General features: G+C 38.9%; 1 pseudogene; it reads right to left on the reverse strand.

Annotated features, from left to right (window-relative positions):
* Positions 1-219: 219 nt before the first annotated feature.
* LOC112177858 lies at positions 220-5,153 on the reverse strand (annotated as a pseudogene).
* Between the last annotated feature and the right edge of the window lie 10,034 nt (positions 5,154-15,187).

A 15,187-nucleotide genomic window follows, 5' to 3' on the forward strand; every position in this document is an offset into this window, starting at 1 on the left:
GACAATAACTGTGTGATTTTTACCTAGTTTGAGCATGAATCTCATTCATCAGAAGCACTGAGAATCACATGAGCAGATTATGGCATGCAAAAACCACTATTAAACAACTGTTTGTTCCTCCATTTCCAGATATATCAAAAACAAAGAGATTGCACCAAAGCAGGTCATTAGTTAATTCATTATATAAGGATTGAATAGTTCTAACTAGACGTGCAAAGCAATGGTGATAATATGAGTTGCTATATCATTAAATGTTATGAGATAATCCAAGATGGCAAATTGGGTTTCTCTTGATGAAACCAAGATCAACTTGATGTCCAAACATTCCTCGAATGTTTTCCATCTGGTAGAGTATCATGGCCGGTCTTTCAAGCTAGAGACCCTAGGCAATATCCTCAACATCTTCCAGAACCCCCATAGGATGCAACATTTCTGGCCTGAACATGCCAGAATTTCCAATCTCCACCCACTTCCCAAATGGCCGAAAATCTCCATGCTAGGCTCTGATAAGGATTATAAGCTGGCTTGAATTTCAGCTTGGACATACCCAGCCTCGAGAAGAAGTCTTCAAGGACTCCCATCAAGTCACCAAGAGTAAGGCCTCGGTCACATATACAACCTTCTATCTGGTGAAACTCTGCAAGATGTGTTCGATCTACTGATTCGTTTCGGGAACACACGATCAGTAGAGAAGTACTTTTTGGGAGTAAAGCTTTTCCAATCACAACCATATCCCCTGGACTCAAAAGTCAAAACCACCACACTCATGCACTCAACATAATCTTCTGGAAGCTTCCTGGTAGTTGAAGGGGTTTTCAAGAAGAATGTATCGTGCGAATGACGAGCAGGGTGTTGCTGCGGCTGGAAGAGTGCGTCGAATTTCCAGAAGCTGCTATCGACATAATTGTTAGTAGCCATCTCCTCACGTCCCATCTGTATCAGAATATCCTTCACTTGCTTCCTTACCTTCAAGGCTTCAAGAGTGGATGTAATGCACCAAATTTAGAGGCATACCTTGAGCATTCAAGTTGAACTCTTTGAGTTCCAACTCCTTCCAATCCCCATTCTGCAGATTTTCACGAATCAGATCCGTAACAACTTTCTTACAAAAGCATAATTTGGAGCCTTTTTAACTGGTGAATATCCCTTTCCGAGTCTGCCTCAATTTTAGCTCAGTACGTAGATGGCCGCATTGGCTTGTATTCTCATAAGCAATTCTCTGACATTGTCATCTACATTATGCTGAACCTTTCTCTGACCTTGTTAATCATTGCGACATGCATGACCAAATCTAAATTCTAAATTGAAAGGGTTAGAATAAAATCATAAAAATTTATATCCTCATAATCAACTCCATATGTCTCAGTATATCATAATTTAGCCACTAATCTCGCCTTGTAATTGTTCACAGATCTATCAGCATTGTGCTCAACTGTGAATACCGTCTACACCCTATAGGCTACAGCTCTCTTCTCATTTGGTAAATTGGTAGTGGTACTATTGGTATATATACCTCCCAAGCACAAGTACCAGAAGCACAAGTCAATATTGTGCGACAGCAAAACCCTAGTATTGTCTTCCTATCGGAAACCCTAGCCACGCCGGACTTGTTGAACGACGTTCGTCGACGTATAGGCTTTGACAGTGTCCTCTGCTCACCATGAGAAGATGACTGTCGGGGGTTGGGATTATTTTGGCAGGCTGAAATCCCTGTGCATCTCCGGAATTACTCTGCAAATCATATTGATGCAGAAGTGGGAGTGGTTCCGATGGTGTGTTTCGCTTCACAGGAATATACGGTGTAGCTACAATGGCAAATCGTATTATTACATGGAACCTGTTGAAATAATAGAAAATACTTTAGTACATTAATATACCGATACATCAAGTAGACTAGGTTCAATACAGATGTAGACGAGCTCGGTACAATGGTAGACTAACTCCATACATGTCTACCTATGTACTGAGCTAGTCTACCTCTATATTGAACCTAGTCTACTTGATGTATCAGTACATTAATGGCAATGGACTAGAGCTATAACTGATCGTATTCACACACTCGGCCAAAAGCGTAAAGGCCTGATATATATGCCTGAGGTCACTCCCAGCAACCCCGAAACCTCAGGCCTCCGACCTTCAAATCAAAGCATTTAAAAGCGGTCACTCAGGACCAAAATGTTACTCAACTCTCAAAGGAGACATCACAACCTATGACTCTCAATCCTCAGACCCCCAGTCGTCAGATCAAAACGTTAAGCAAGTCGCTCTAGACCCAAAATATTAAAGCAAATCAAAAGGAGATGTCACCCCATGACCTCCAAATCCTCAGACCCCCGGTTGTTAGATTCAAAACATTAAAATCTCATTAAAGCAACTCACACCAATATAAATGCAGTGAAAAGTCACGTCTCAAAACATAGAAATTCCCAATTTCCAAAACATTGTCTTCCGAAAAGTCACGCCTCAAAACAATATAATGAAACCCATCAATCCATATTGCTTAAATCAACCTTCAATCCATAAAGATATACATATTTCACATATATATATATATATATATATATATATATAACTTTGCTCAGGTGCGGATATCCGCATCTAAGAAAAAAGGTACGGATTTCCAGTTTTGATCCACTTTTCGATCATATTTTCACATCTTAACCATTCAGTTTTTAGGTCCTAATGTATAGATCACCTCTGCAGAATTTCAGCCAAATTGGTGATCGTTAAGGCATCCAAAACTGCAATTTACACAAACGAACCGAATCTGCCGAACCGGAACCGTTCGTGTACATTGTTGTAAATTGTAGTTTTGGATGCCTTAACGATCACCAATTTGGCTAAAATTTTTCAGAGATGATCTATACATTAGGACCTAAAAACTGAACGGTTAAGATGTGAAAATATGATTGAAAAGTGGCTCAAAACCTCAAATCCGTACCTAAGAAAAACTGCGGACGTCCGCAGTGGAGAAGCGCTGTATATATATATATATATATATAATCATTCACTCAGGAATGCCACAAATACTAACTATAGTTTGCAGTTAAATAAATAACTCCCAAAACGATAAGGTAACTCCGTTCATAAATGAGCATTGTGAGATCACTCACCTCGAAATTCCAGTTGCATCTTCACACCACTAGATAGCTTACAGAACGCACTCTGTCAAGCACCTAAGGAAAGTACATTTTCGCTTCAGTATACGAATCACAAGGTGATTAAAGTTTGAGTCCCCCGATCAAACTACAATCCGAAAGTAAAGCCAATCGAGGCTAAACCCCATCCGAGACCAGCCAAAGTCTCCGGAATACTTTTACGATTGATATGACAAAACTACAAGTCGATCCATCAGTCAGATCCTCACGGATCGAAACCAAAATAAATCGAAAACACCAAAAACCCTAACATGCCCTGCAATCTCCAAAAGTTACAAACCATATATCAAAACGCTCGTATCTACGAGTAAATGATAATAGGTGAAAGAAACTACCCTACACATAGTCGAACGCGCCGCCACAGACAGCTGCACGTGCACCGCATGCGCCTCCTGTCCAAAAGCAAAACCAGCACGATCCAACCGTCCAAAATGAGAGAATACTAAGTGGAGAAACTTTAATACCCGGAGTTCAAGCCAACTCGACCTAGATCGCAGCCAATCACCGCCGTAAGCTAGATTCCACTATTCACCTTGTGTTGGAGCTTCTCTAGTGCAAATCGATCAAACCCACCACTATGGATCGAAAGAGGATGCTCCCAACAACCTAACACAACCGGTTTGAATCCTCGCCATCGTCGGAGATCGGAGAACCGATCGGGTCTGACACCTCTCGTCTTCGCGGCTTCGATGCGCCGCTGTGGGAGAGAATTGGTGCAAGAGACCGCCATAGAGAGGACCAGAACAAGGAGGCTAGTCGATTTGGGTTGGTTTCACTACTGGAGATCGCCGAAAAAAGAAACGCCGGCCGAGTCGGAAAACAGGGTCCGGGTCAGGTCTATCGGTTTCGAGGAGAGAGAACAGAGCTTTCCCGGTTTCTATTTTTGGAAGTTTTTGAAAATGTAAATAATGAATTTCCAAAACAGAAATTCTTATTTATAGTAATTTCCAAAATTATCAGAAACTTCTGCCAACTATAACTTTCTTGTATGAACTTTGATTTAGTGCGCTGCAAGTCTACGAACTCGTATTTATGCACTCAACAACTTTCATGAAGGAAGTTTTCAGAGAAACCCAACGAATAAAAAGCCAAACCTTTGACCCCTCGAAAATAAAATGGTTCGAGTAATTATTTGTCCGAAATACTTCCACCTCATCCTCGAACTACGTACTTGTACCAACAACCACATAATAAATTCCAGAAAATCCTTAAAAAATAATAACGAATTTCTAGGGTATTACATATATACAGCTCAGATCCAGATCGTCGATATTCCTGAAGTGATCGGAGGCATCAAGAGCGCGTCGACCTGGAGAAAGGTCGGCGAGTGAGAGATATAGTCGGCTTTGACGTGTATGGTGCTTGTAACGTTGGCAACAACTCCGATAAACCGATGCACACAATGATCATATGCGTCCTTAAGAAAACGTGGATCTTGAGAAGGGTCTGCAAATGCAAGATGGAGTCGCGCAGGGTGGTCCAGACACTCTTAGCGTCGCACGTGGCGGTAATGAATGCAGCGGCGGTAACATGGCTCTGTTTTTCTAGCAAAAGCTAGCTCAGGGTTTCTGGCGGGCCAAAGCATGCTCCTAACGTGCTTGATTCGCTCGTCGCTCCAGCTTTGAGAGGAGGCATCCATTCCCGGGAAGCAACTCGCGTCGCTGGTCGTGGTGGCCACAGTCGTGGCATTTCCGGTATCCATATGATTTACTTGTACATCGCCTTCCATCCGTAACATCATGAGCAATCAACTACAAAGATCATGAACCTCTCCTGCTACCACTCAATTATGTAATTTTCCAGCCTCTTCAATGTGAATATTTTGCTATACTTTTTGATACTGTTGTAGTTCTCAACACTCAAAGTCAGCACAACTTTCTCAACCCTCATCGTCAGCATCACCACAACTTTCTTAACCCTCAAAGTCAGCATCACCACAACCTTCTTAACACTCAAAGTCATACAAATCCTCACAGTCAGCAACATATTTCTCATTATTGAAATTTCTCAGTTAAAGACAAAAACTTTCAAAAAATACTTTCGGGTTTATTAAATATTGATCCGCTTGAACAGTTATTCACATGTCATAATACTTCCTTAAATAGAAAGTTGGTTGTTTTTATCAGATCTTGAGAAGATAGAATCAAGTTGAAGGAAATTCAAATATACTGATTTAAGCTTGTCAGTACAGATGTAGAGCTTACTTTTTTTAACCAAGATATTATTCTTCTAAAAAAAAAAAAAAGTATGACATGTTTGTAACTGAATGACATGAGAAAATGGCCATGTTCAATAACGTTTCTAAAATTATATATATATTTTTTTTAAAAAAGAGAAAACGAAATTGTATTTTTCAAATGTGAATATATGTTCAATAGTTTAGTGCAAAAAAAATTCTCCACATTTTCTAAACTGGGAGAAGGAAAAAGTGAAAACGCCAAATTGTTGTTTTCAGTTTCTCCGAGTAAAAATTGAAAAAAAATATATATATATATATAAGTAAGTCGGCGAACGCATATTTACTCTTTTTTTATTATCAATGAAAATATTGGTTTTTATATTAGGCCCATTTTGGGATTGATTTTGGACCTGCTTTTGGAGTTGCTTTTGCTTTTGGGGTTATGGCTGCTGAGTTATTGCATTCCAAAAGATATGTTTTTTTAATAATGGATAAAAAATAATGATTTATTTTCCAACATCATATTTATAAACTTACACATGCATATCATGAAAGATATTAAGGAGAGGGAGAGCGAGATCGAAACCCTAGTCTTGCGGCGGATTCACGCCGGGTCCAGCGTCACCACACAGTGGTTGACGAGTTGCGGCGGCTCTGGTTTCAGGACTGTTAGTGGTTGCAAGGTGGGTTTTGCGAAGGGAGGTGCAAGATTCTCCAGAGTATCAGCGACCGGCAAAGCAGCAACATCGGAGCGTCAATCGGTTGGGGTTGACATCGATCTGTTGCGGAGGTCGATTCCAAGCAGGCGACGGAGTAGCAATTCCGATCGGTGGGGTCTGCGCGTGATTGAACTCTGGCCGATTTTGGGCTTGGATTGCGTTGTTGATATGTGTTTGCAAAGATAGCAGAGTTACTTTTTGGCGCTTGATGGGCTACTAGCAAGGCTGGCCGCCGGACAGAATGGTGACGGCGGCGATGATAGAGCGGCCTTGGGCTTCTGCTCTGTTTTCTCAGATTTGGGCTGGAGTCTTTGGGCCTTGGCTCAGCCTCGGGTTGTTGGGCCTTAATTCGTGGGTTTGTAAGGAGGGTGCCTTGCCACCCTCACTTGTCACTTAGTGATAAGGGTGGGCCTGGCCTAAGAGCTGGACCTTCTTGGGCATCTGGGTTAGTATATGGTCCAGGATCAATCGTTTTCGGATCATAACTTCTGCTGGAGTTGGTAATTATTTGGAATAAGATTGGCTTTCGAGCGGCTTATGGATAAGGAGTTTGCTCCTATTTGTTGGCTAGGAAGTGGTTTTCTGTTGGTACCACAATTGTGTGATTGGCTAATGGGAGGCTAGAATATGATTTTGCCCTAGAAGACATGGAGTTTCTTTGTTTATAAGTTCGCTCATTATAGCGAGCTTATCTTTGACTTGTAATGAGTTTGCGTAGCTTAGATTAGGGTTTCCGGATTTTCTTGCCGGCTATCTTTTTGTAAGTGCAGCTAGACTCTAGCCATTAGCTGAATGTCGGCTATTGATTCTAATGATATCAATTTCTATTCAAAAAAAAATCATGAAAGATATTGTATTACCATCTGGAATCATTATAGAAGCTGCTGGAAATGCCCTCATAAGAAGCCACACCATTAGAAGGGCTGCAATCACTGCATACTTTGCTGAAAAACATTCACCACCAGTGTTGGAACCAGAAACAATAACTCCAATACGCCTCAACTTGCAGTGTGAATGCATGAAAGAAAGGGGAAACAAAGATTTATAGTCTTTGCATCAGTGCATGGTTGGCTGCTAGCTTGAAGAGACTTTTGCCTTTGCCTGCGGCTGTGGTTTAGATATTTTCAAAAAGATAGGTTCAATCTTGAACTTTTGTGTCCCATTCCTTTCTTTATTTCCCCACTCAATAAGTTGTTTTCACTCTTTAAATTATTATTTTTTTTTAGAGAAATAGTCAACTAGTATTGAAGTTCAGCAAAATTACACATAATGACCTGCTCAGTAGAGCTGTCAGATAGAGTAAATACCAAAGTAATTCAACCTTTTTAGGCTAAGAAGCTTAACACATATCCAGCAACACCCTGCATCACCTAAGAGATTATCAAAAGCAAAGATGCTTTTACTGGCGACTTTCCTCAATCCAAATGAGCACCTGATGCCAAATTGGCGGCATCCTCCATTGTTGCTTGTTCATGGGTTCCTGTTGTCTCCACCTGCACTGCTTTAGGGGAAGAAAAACTTGAACTCCCCGACATGTCTCCATTCTTTGGAACCTCAGTCTTCTTAGGGTGCCTTTTCTTCTTTGGTTTTGGAACCCCCAACGTAGGCCTAGCTATATTCTTGCTGCCTTTAGGGTGACCACGTTTCTTGGGGGATAAGTAAATGACCCCATTAGTATTCGGGAGATCAAACCCCGACTCAAAACTCAGTGGGCCAGATAGCACCCCATCTGCCAACTTGGGCTTCTTTCCAACCTTAGTCAACTCTGACTACACCTCCCGGCGACTACCCGACAACTCTGACTAGGCCTCCCGGAATCATAGACATGTAATTTTGATCAACATCTTCTGATCAAGTCCTTCATTCTATAGCACCGTTGACGAATTAATAAATGGGTCCTTGACCCAAAGCCCCAAAATGAGCAAAAGTTATCCCACTTACCCCAACAACAGATTTTTATTCCCCCTACCCAATTTAAATTGAAATGACCATTTTGCTCACTTCCTAATTAAATAACTACAGCTCCTGCCACTCTCTATCTCTCTCCTCCCTTCTCTCTCTCTCTCTCTCTCTCTCTCTCTCTCTCTCTCTCTCTCTCTCTCTCTCTCTCTCTCTCTCTCTCTCTCCAGACTCTCCCCTTCTCTCTTTATGAAACCAAAACGCCTCTCTCTATCTCTGTGCAAACACCATGAACCAATTGATCCATAGGAAACCAGCGACTCCGATTAGCAATCGAAGCAACTCCCATTCACATCCGGAACGAGAAGACCCGAGGTTTCAGCGATGACCTCTTGCTCCAGAAGCTTTCACCTCTTCGGTACCGCCACGGTGACGCTGTCCTCGGCTCCGTCACCATCATCCGCTCGAATTCGAACGAGTAAGACCATTCACCGATGCACAGCGGCAACCCCAACCACGCCAAACCAATCGTCCTCATCGTCGTCTTCTTCTTCGGATCTGCCACTCAATCCCTCATTCACTCTCAGGTCGAACCCCACTCTCGATCTCTGCCATACCTGCACCATTTCAGAGTTATCAGACCTCTCTCTCTCTCTCTCTCTTACAGACCCATAAAGGTTGTAAAAAGCTCATTTTTCGCTCTCTAGTTCCTTCCGGCGACCCATGTCTCCGCCGTTGATTCTGTCCTCCTTATATGTGATTTTTTGGTGGTGTGTTTGTGACATTTCAGGAGAAATCGAGTGGGTCACAATTGGTGAATATGGGATTGTACAGTGTATGTGAGCAGCCTGTGTTTGGCACTATCGACCGTTGGGTGCCTAGAGCATTTTCTGGGTGCCCATATCACATTTTTTTTTTTTTGGGTAAAATGGGACAGAAGGCCTGAAGGAAAGAAAAATGAAAAAAAAAAAAATTATATTTGGGGGGGGGGTAATAGACGTTTCAAATTGATGTAATATCTCGTTTTTTTTCTTTAATTAATCAAAGTTTTGTTTATGTAATTTTAAGAAGATTAGTTCCCATTTCGCTAATCGAAACGTCTATTGGGGGACAATAGACGTCTATTGCCCTTCTATTAGGGGCAATAGACGTCTATTAGGGGGCAATACATGGCCAATAGACTTCTATTGGGGGGCTATAGACTATTGTGGCAATAGAAGTCTATTGGGGAGCAATAGAGGTTTATTGTCCCTCTATTGGGGGCCAATAGATGTCTATTGGAGGCAATAAACATTTCCGGTGAGGTTTTCAAAAAAGTCCGGTGACTTCGCTGGAGCCAGTCTCCTATGGTTTCTCTCTCTTCCATTCTCTCTCTAAATAACAAAGGAGTGAGGCTAAAATGGTATTAAAAAAAATTTAAAAAAAAAAAAAAATCTTAATGGAGTATTAGAGAAGACCTTCTTTGAGTGTTTTGGGTAAAAGAAAATTAAAAAACACTTAATGGGGTAAGTGGGAAAAAAATCCCTAAAAATGAGGTAAATGGACAAAAAACCCTTAATAAATAATGTTGTCTAAGACATAAAGAAAAGCCACAATAGATTAATGAAAACACGGTTTTTTTTTTTTGAGGAGAAATGAAAACACAGTTGCAAATAAAGTTGAACATAGTTTGAAGTAATGTTGGTGAGAAATGTGACATCATTTTAACAATCTGCTGGTAAAGTCATGAACATCTGAGTGCATCCGTTCATTTTATCCAGCAACGATCATACTTAATAGTCAATTTCATTTTTTTTTTCTTGAAAGAAAAATAAATCAGCAAATCAGAATATTTTGACCGATAAAGTTTAAATCAACATGTTATCTTAGTACTTAACTCACCTTCACATCGCTCCCATTCCCTGCTCCAATTCTCGAATCAAAACCCTCGAGAGGTTCAAACTCTGCCTCACCTCTCTCTCTCTCTCTCTCTACTGTGATATAGGAATGGGAAACGGACATAATGGCACCCTAAAGATGAAATGTGATAAAATGCAAATGACAATGAGACCATTAATTGTGAATGAAAGGTCCAAATGACAGTGAGACCACCAATTGTGAACCTAAAATGACAATCCAAATTAATAATACTGAGATGATGAAATTATTGGTTCGCAAAACAAGAATTAATAGGTGGTGTGTGTGAGTATTTTTTTCTTCTTTTTCCGTAAGGGTTTATCAGACCTTTGTAGTATAAAAACTTCAAGTTATAGCAAAATTCTACTTATAATTGTTTGATGCACTCTATCAAAAATGCAGCTTAATTTATCTTAGCAGTTTGTGAATGTTTTTAAACTTTATTAAGTACATGCTTTGCTGTTACATGAACCCCTTTTATATGTTGATTTACTCTTAGAAGACAATAAGACAATTGTCACATAACATCAAATGACAATAACATCTATATAACCCCTAAAACTAAAGTAATTAATTAGAATCCATGAAACTATCTATGTAAGGCAAAGCCAGCCCCAATAGATGTAGCTACAATTTGAAATAGGGAACGATTTACGATTTAATTTTTTCACCACTTAACTAATTAATGGCAGCCATTATAAATTTAGTCCACAACATATTTGATTGTCAAAGTGATTTATTAAGAGAACGATGAGGTTGCTATTTGACTGTCACTCTAGATAAAATTCCTCAGATTATATACATAGTAATGCAAATTTTTAATAAGGTTGTAGGGATCAATGGCAAAGCTGCCACTACATTAAAGTAACAAATTGATAGGTCAAGGCTAACCCTACTTTGAATATCAACTTGAATTGTTTTTGTTTGCTAAAGAGAAAAAAAAGAATTTAAAAGCAAGAAAGTTCATTTAAAACTCCTAGAAACTGCTGCTCCACCAAGAGCTATGCTCAAAAGAGCAAAAGAGCTAGGTTATGCATGAAGAGAAATTTTGTACACAGTACTCTTAGAAATTCTTATCCATGGTCATTTTAATATTTGTTTTTCATAACAGCCTTCTAATAGACAAATATTGTTGCAGTTCCCTTATTGGAAACCGTTTAACAGTCTATATCTCTGTTAAGATGGTGAAAGTTATTACCCTGTTTGTAAGTTAAATGAAAGATATTTGTTTCTAAATTCTTAATTGATGTATAAAAATTATATAGAATTCCCCCTTTGTTGAAACTGATATTGCATTGTATGGACATCATTTTCAATAGTTTTGCCAGAGTTGGTGTACGAATACGAGAATTGGTTCTGCTTGCTGGGTAGTGCTTTTCAAGATATTGGTCATACAGGATGGTGTTTTACAAAACACCAAACATCATGGTTGTGGTGGCAGGGTTTGATAGTTTATCACTTTATCCTGGGCCTGGTAGCTAGCCTGGTATAGGTTAATATCATTAGGGTTGGAATAAAATCATAAACACCCCCATAACTTTGAAGTTGGAGAATGTGGTGCTTAACATTGATGCAATGCTAGGGCTGTTCTTATTGGTCAAGAAACTAACATGTTTCTTATAACGATGGTGGTTGAAGTTCAAATTAAGCTACTGTTGTCTAGCGTGGTTCTGAAGAAGTGCAAGTTAAAGCTTGCGCATACAATGGAGGTAGAGGTTTCTTTTCTATGTGAAAAGGTTATCGGGGCATGTGTTTAGATGTTTGCGGTTGGTGCATCCATCTAATTAAGGGTTGTCAGTGCACGGGAAATTTAGCAAGCCAAGGATTGACAAGTTTGAGATTGGCGACTTCATCAACGAAGCAAGCTAGACATGGTGCTTTGGTGATGGAGTTTGGGGGTGACAGTCTTTAGGGTTTCTACCCCTACACCACGGGTTTTTGCTACTAGCTGTGACTCCTTTTAATATGGAATGAGCCGGTGTTGAAGCCCGAGTTGTGGATGATTTTGACTTGAAGCTTTTGAGCCCTTTGAAATTCACTGGGATGGGGTGTGACAAATTTTCTATAGTAAAATTACCCATAATTGTTTTTTCTAGAACTTATATTATAAGTTAAGTCACCGTATACTTAATTTAATCCCTCATAAGGCCACTTATGGAGAGAGAGGGAGGGAGGGAGGGAGGGGGAGGGGAGCACATCTGCTCCAGTTCGTTGTTGAAAGGTATTGGGACAGAGATATCTCATCAAAGCCAGATTTGGCTTGAAAAACGGTCCGTAACATTTTGGTACTGTAATAATAACTTTTTAGTTCGTTAAATGTAGTTTTTAGAAAGATGCCAATAGTTTTCCAAAATATTATCGTGAATGACAGTTACTTTTTTGTTCGTCAAAAATAGTTATTTTATTTGTAGCAATAGTTTTTTGAAAGATGGTGGTGACTTTTTCGACGAATGACAATAACTTTTCTAAAAAAATGTTTGGTTTGTCGCCAATAGCTTTTTCGTTCTTTGACCGTAATTTCTTAATTAATAACAATAGCATGCAATGACATTTTCATAAATAATGAAAATTAAAAATGCGGTGGCATTTTGTAAATATTTATGTTTCTTATATCTTGATGACCTTATGAGGAGAAGAGATATTGGGTGACTTAGAGAATAATAAAGTTAGGAAAAGTAGCATTATATGTCATAAGTACCAGGTGAGGTGCATCCGGCCTTGGTTTCTAGAGTGTGTCACACACGTAAGCGGGTCAGACTAAAGTCCATCCTTGAGGAGCCATAATTTTTAGATGGGTCTTTCTAAATGTACCCAGCAAATATCTATCTAGACCCAATAAGTTTTTCACACTCAGTAAAATTATAGAATTTCTAATTACACCCAATAACTTTTCCAATAATACCCTCACTTTTAATTAAACCCAGCAAAACTCACACTTAGCAAATTTCACACCCATAACTCACGCTAGCTGCAAATCTCACACTGAGCAAAACCCACACGCAGTCCCAAATTCAAGAATTTCTCTTAAGACATCGTCGTCGCTACCACCTTCGCTCTTTGGTGGCTAACTACCGAAGTCTTTTGATAAGATTTTGGAGCAGTGTCGACACAAGCTCTCATCACTGCTTCTGCTTCACGAAAGGTTACCTACCCATATATGCCATCATATGTATAAACATCTATCTGCTAGTACAAATTAACCAAGATTAATATCATAATTAATTAAATATATTCATGTATTTGTTTCATCAAGATCTGGCAGAAAACAATTAGTAAGCCATGCATGTAATATCTACAAAATCAACTAAAAGAATTGAAGAAGAGATGGATGAGTGGAAGAGAATGATAGGATGTATTATGTATACACGCATAAATCCATAGCCCTTAGATCTGCCCGTGATGACAACAGCCTCCAAGATGTCGCCAAACTGCTCAAGGTTCAGGGTCTCCTTCTGGGTCTCCCAAGCCAGTCCTCCAACAAACACCTTAGTGTACGTGGTGTCACCAAACTGACCTGCCGCTCCTCCTTCCAAAATAGTTGCTGCTATTGTTGCCGTTGGTGCTGCTACTGCCTGACTCATGTTTCTGATCTTTTAATCCTTAACCAGCTAGCTATAGATTTGACCGATCTTCATTGTCATCGCTACTTCTGAAATCGTAGTTGCACTCGCAACTTGCTAGAGATGAAACAATTATAATGAAAACTGAAATTTGGGTTTGAAGTTTTGCCGGAAGAAACAACGTATTAACTTGAACACAATGAACTGCTATCCAGAACAAAGAATTTTAGATTTTATGATTTTTTTTGTTATTATCTTAATTTACCATGACTTTTAATGTAATTTTGTATGAGGATATAATTGTCTTTTCATATAAAATTAATTTGCTGGGTATACATAGATATTTGCTAGGTACATTTAGAAAGACCATTCTTAGATCTCTTAAGGCGTCAAGAAAGTTCTTTCACTAATTAGGATCCAAGCATTGACTTTTAGCTGAAGCAATTGATTGACCTACTAGTTGCACCCTTTGGAGGCAAACGTCACGGCTGACCCAAAGGCGCAAGAACAAATCCAAGAAAGACAAAAATTGTGAAGCAACTTAAAGCTGAAAGAACAAGTACGTCTCCTGCGCATAAAATCCAGAAACTGTTTATGAGCGAACCTACAACAATTGGGTCGACGCCCTGAGTTCGATAAAAAATTCTTTTTTGTACTATTTCATAATACCTACACCTTTTGTTGTTGGATTAGTTAAAATTTTGGGTCTAACTATTTGTACCTAGCAAATATCTAAATAGACCCAGCAAAATAAATTTTGACTATAACTTTCCAATATTACTCTTATTTTAACCCTAAATTAAAACACACAAGAAAAAAAAATTTCTTTCTTTCTGACGATGGTTTTATGGGCTTCTTCACTCTGCCATTGATAACTGTTGCTTTGTCTTCCATATCTTGGCTTTGTCTCTTTCTTTTGGTCTTCCTTTGGAGGCTACCCATATAAAAAAAAAAAAAAAAAATTCCAAGATTTTGAACTAGCAATATATAAATCTCTTAGATGAAGCACCTTGAGTAATCTAAATCTGCCATTGATAATCTCGTAGATGAAGCACCTTGACTAATCTAAATCTACCTTCACCTTCCCCTCCATCTGTTAGATTTATATCATATGTATATATGTTTTAAATTCTGCAATTTACCATATGATCTGTCCACATTCCATAATCATTCATGAATGATATTTCCATTACTTAAGAGAAAGGATCAGAGTTCAAGTGCTTCTCTACCGTTTTGGAGAAGATCAAAGTTCTTGCTTTGAATTATTTAGTTGATGAGGACCGGGGATCTAAGGAGAATGGGTGAATTGTACGGTGGCAAGTCTGAGGAAGATGAATGAAGATTAATGTGTGCAGTTTTTTATTTTGAACAAGGGTAATATTGGTAATAAAAAATTATTGGGTCTATATAGAAATTTGATGGGTACAAATAGAAACACCCTAAGTAAAAATACTTGGGTTATGACTCTTTCTGTTAATCCAAAATGAGTGAATCATGAAATATAACATTATTCGATAACTTTGGTTCTAATTACATGAGGCTATCTTCAATGAGTACGAGAACTTTTAAGTTCAACATTTGAATAAATATATGATTATTTTAAACATTAATACCTAACCCATTTCAACGATTAAACTTGAAAGTTCTCCATGAGTCCTAATTATTATAAAATATTTATTTAAAATTCTCCTCTAATTACGTTGTCTCCAAAAAAAAAAAAAAAAAAAAAAAAAAAAAAACACATATGGAACATGAAGAATGGTTTTTGGCAACGGA

The sequence above is a fragment of the Rosa chinensis genome, chromosome 7 (assembly GCF_002994745.2).
Source record: "Rosa chinensis cultivar Old Blush chromosome 7, RchiOBHm-V2, whole genome shotgun sequence".
NCBI lineage: Eukaryota > Viridiplantae > Streptophyta > Magnoliopsida > Rosales > Rosaceae > Rosa > Rosa chinensis.